Source organism: Gavia stellata, chromosome 1 (genome assembly GCF_030936135.1).
Source record: "Gavia stellata isolate bGavSte3 chromosome 1, bGavSte3.hap2, whole genome shotgun sequence".
NCBI lineage: Eukaryota > Metazoa > Chordata > Aves > Gaviiformes > Gaviidae > Gavia > Gavia stellata.
Genome location: NC_082594.1, coordinates 34,887,268 through 34,891,969, shown reverse-complemented (window position 1 = coordinate 34,891,969; position 4,702 = coordinate 34,887,268).

Below are 4,702 nucleotides of genomic sequence, written 5' to 3'. Positions count from 1 at the left end.
CTTCTCAGCCAGCAGAGGTGACAGCAAAGGGACAAAGGAGATCTTTTATAGTAGAGTCTGGGGATTTCCCCAACCAAACCTTAAGGAACTTGCATGATATTTTTTTAAGTTTTTGGAGAACTGATGTCATGAAGTCATACAATAATAGGTGCCAAATACTAATATACAAAGAACATACAAGTTACTCACCATCAGAAATTAACTACATCCAATTTCCCAACAGGAAAGCTTTCCCATATGGTGCAGTATCTAATCTTAATCTTTCTTGGTTATGCAGAACTTTGTGTGCTTATTTGCTAGGACAGGTAGATAAACATTTCCTCTTACTGTGACTCAGTCACAAAAATTCTTATTGATTCCTTCTAAGTTATGCAGACAATACAGGTCTGGGTGGTATTTATTACTTCTAGGCACAGAGAAGAGCAGGTCAGGTTAGACTTTTCACACACCAGAAATATCCTCCCCTTATTTCAAAGGCTGACAGACCTTTGACAATAAGTGAAATGCACAGGGGTCTCTAGAGCTTTTCAGTTCCCTCAACTGTCACGCAGCACAGGTGGGACACAGACTACCTCCCTCCATTTCCCTCCCAGTAAGCTTAGGTCTCATACATTAACACTATGTACCCATTAATGCTTACTTGTGTATTAACACTGTATACCCATCAATGCTTACTCACTTGCTCTCTTTTCACGGAGCTGCATGCCGCCTGACCACAATGATTCACTATCCTGTCTCTAGAGCACAGGTCCAGAGAGAGATAAAAAAAGGTCACAGGCAATGTCTAATGTGGCCCCCACACTTCCCAGTTGTACCACACTACCTTATGACAGGCAGTGATTTGCCTGCAGTTCCCAAGGCACCCAGCCCACCACAGGAACTCCCCACTTCCAACAAGCTACCACCTTGGTGGAGTCGGCTGCAAGCCTCCACCTGGAGCAAGACAAATTAAAATTTCTCTCCAGACTTGTGTGGATCACTGGAAAAATGAGCTTGGTGTTTGGGAGGGAGGTCCCAGTCGGGACTAAGGGGATGGCCATGTCTGTGCACTTGTAAAAGAAGTCAGGAAGTCCCTAGACCAAAACATGCCATCTCTTGTCCCTTCCTGTGCCTGCATCATCAATCCAGCATTTGCCCTTTCCTTCTTCATTTAGTCAGACTTAGTTCTTCTACTGGGTCAGTAGCAAATGGCTGCAGTTGTGTGTAAGTGGAGAAAGTGGTTAGGAGACCTTATTCCCTTCTAACGTTGGAGGGCAGGAGCAGCAGCACTTCTGAGCAGCAGTACTGCCTCATATGAAACCTGTCTCCCAGCTGAGGAACTCAGAAGGCTTTATTGTGTTACCATAGCACTATCAACTCCAGGTGGCAAATGGGAAAGCTGAGTCTGAGGGCAGATCCATACTAGAAAACTCTTCAGAGCAGTCAAGTCCATTGGGCTGACATGTTTTTGCCACAGCTTTGCAGAAGCATAAGCCTCCCGACAGATTCACAAGGCTGGCAGCAGCATCTTTTTTGAGGAATAGCTCATTTTGTAGGGAATGGATATAATATGTTCTTGCAAAAACACTTTTTTCACAGCAGAAGCTGTGTCTCCACTGGAGGATTTCATGGCTAATAATTCAATGTAAGATAGACAAGACCTGGAAGGCATGGGATAATGTCTAAGCAAAAAGAACCAGAGCCATGATGGTAAAGCAAGAAAACAAATCCAGGCCTCTTCTTACCAGGTTATAGTGGTCTGCTTTCCTGGGGTAAAATACAGTACTTTCAAGGGGATGGCGAGACTGAAGCTATAATTACAGTGTCTTTGAAAGGGCTTAAGCCCTGAGCCCCAGTCCAAGAGGAGCAGGCCGGCTCACACCAGAGCAGCTATAGGCTTTGAACTATCCTCTGCACCATAAGAAAAACACTTTGGCCATTCCAGAGCAGATTTCAGGTGCAAACCAGCACATACATGTTGCAGATAACCAGTAAACCTACGCTGTCCACCAATTTAGCTCCCCGTTTACTCTCAGGTTGTGATATCCTGATATTGCATAATTGCCACATCCTTCCCAGACTCTTTTTTGGAGTGAACCAACTGATCTCCTCCAAACAAAACCAAGGAAAGTCCTGAAAACAGATCACTCACAAAAGGTGGCATTGATGAGGGTTTGCTCCTTATCAACCCTGCCTGGTTCTAACCAGCCCTCCAACAATATCCCACCAGGTGTCATACTGACAAATTCCTGCCATAAGCCCTCCTGGCATAACCCTTGTTATGAAAATACCACTCTGGTGGGCTCCAACCCATGTCTCAGGTTATTTCTGATGCTCCAAACAAAAAGAAAAAAAAAAACCAAAAGAACCCACACAGAAAAGCAATTACAAAATTACAGAATCACTATGGTTGGAAAAGACCTGTAAGATCATCAAGTCCAACCATTAACCAAGACCACCATGCCTACTAAACCGTGTCCCACAATGCCACATCCATACGTTCCTTGAACACCTCCAGTGACGGTGACTCCAAATGATCATATCTGAGAGCCAAAGGGCCCCGAAGAGACCCAAAAGGACAAATGCCTCATCATGTGGATGTGAGGGAAGCCACCAGGCTGCTGTAAAGGAGCCAGCTCTGAGCAGGGTGCAAACAGGTCACTTTCCTGTGGACCAGGCATCATTCCCAGGGGTGGATGCATTTAGCAGAATAGATGCAGCCTCAAGGGAAAACCTAGCACAGAGAAATAGAGAAACCAACCTGAGAATACAGATGCATCTGTATGTATGCAGACACCAAATGAGCCGCATGCTCCATGCCCCATCCATGCAGCAATGCCTTGGCAGCCTGCAAACTACCTGAAGGCAGCTGGCTATGGCACATACAAGCCCACTGGCCTTGACCTGGAGTCCTGCCGGCTACAGAGGGGGCAACCTTGCAGCACATGTGGCCACATTCGCAGGCTCCAGTGCATAGCAAGCAAGTGCAGTTTTGAAGGCAGCTTTGTGCAGTCAGCATAGGGAGCCTGTGAGTTTGGAGCCTGGATCTCAGAAGAAAAACCTGTTTTCTAAGTGTAACAGTGAGTCTCTGTTCCTTCCAGAGACTGATACTGAAAATCACCCACAAAGCACAATAATTTCTCACCAGATTCTCTTTTATGCTTAAAAGCCAGTTCCGAGATAGGAAGCAAATATTAGCTAAGTAATGATAGTTAATCAGTTGCTTTGGCAATTTCTCCTGTATTTCTGTTTGCACATGACCTCACAGAGACAATGGGGAGCTACATTTTTATTCCTAGTCAAAGCATAATTATTACTAAATAAAAATATCTTCTTTAGATCTATGTAGAGCCCTTCATCTGAAAAATAAGTCAGATTCATTGTCTGCATTTTAGAGGACAGAAACTTTACTTACATGTCATACAGGAAGGTTGCACTTATTCAGGAATTTCCACTAAGGAAAACAGCAAAATACAAGGATTTTCTCTTTGTAGAGCTGCACCCACCAGTACTTCCTTGTTGTGCAACAGACCCAGTAGGCAATCCAGGGCAAAGTCCCTGGGGCACAGACCTTCTCTTTGATTTCGGTGGGAGTTATACACCAAAATACCTTTGCAAAAAAAAAACAACCCTTTTGTCTCACAGAGTCCTGTTCAGCAGAGCCCTTTTCAAACGCAGCCTAACTTAGGCTTTGTGTTTATTACAGCAGAGATTATTCTGATTATTACTCAACAGAGAAATAGGTGATTCAGATCATCTGCTCTCTAAAGCTGCTGGCTCAGTCCAAAGTCATTGGAGTCAAATATTATCTGATCATGCTTGGTGGTACGAACATAAACCTCTACATCTCAGTTTCCCATCTACATATGGAACAGATAGTATTTCCCTACCTCAGAGGCATCTTTTGAGATTAGATGCATTAACAAGAATAAGAAGCACTCAATAAGAAGCACTATTACAGGAACAGGGACCACAAGAAACATGCAAAAATAAAGGCACAAGAAAGGATGTAACTTGTCCCAGCTTAGTAGGCCAATGACAGGATGAAGAGTTGAATGTAAGTTATGTATCTTCATTCTATCTATCAAATAATCATCAATTAATATATTTATTCCAGTTGATGTGACAATTTCAAATCCTCTCTGACTGTTCAGGACATTCCCAGGACAGGCTTATCACTTACACTTTCTTAAAAGAAAAATAAAAAAAAAGAAGATTCAAACTGGGGTGTAGCACCTAATCATGCTAACCTGACAGAACAGTTGAAAGTACTGCACTGCACATTACATTTTGCAAGTCTAATGTAAAAGCGTTTCTCCTCTGCCTGCAGACATGATAAGACTCCGAGCTTCATGGAATCAGCATTCCAGTGCATGTCGTCCAGTACCCTGCATACTGTGGATTTAGCAAAGCTTGCCTAGAGCTTTTTAAATCCCCCCTCCCACCAAACTATGTATTTCTGAAGTAAAGCCAAAAAGATGGAGAAAATATGAATTCAAATTCATCGTGTGATACAAGAACATAACAGCTAATATTCCTTTTTTCTCCAAAGGTGGCTGCAGAATGGTTCTTTCTGACCCTAACCAGTCTAGGCTTGTTTGGTTATAGGATCATCCTGCCGTGAAACAAGGAAGTTAGGGTGGGCAGCTTTCTTCAGTAAGATGCTGTGTAACAATTGACATTAAATCCTACTATTTCACAATATCAATGTCCAACATAGCCC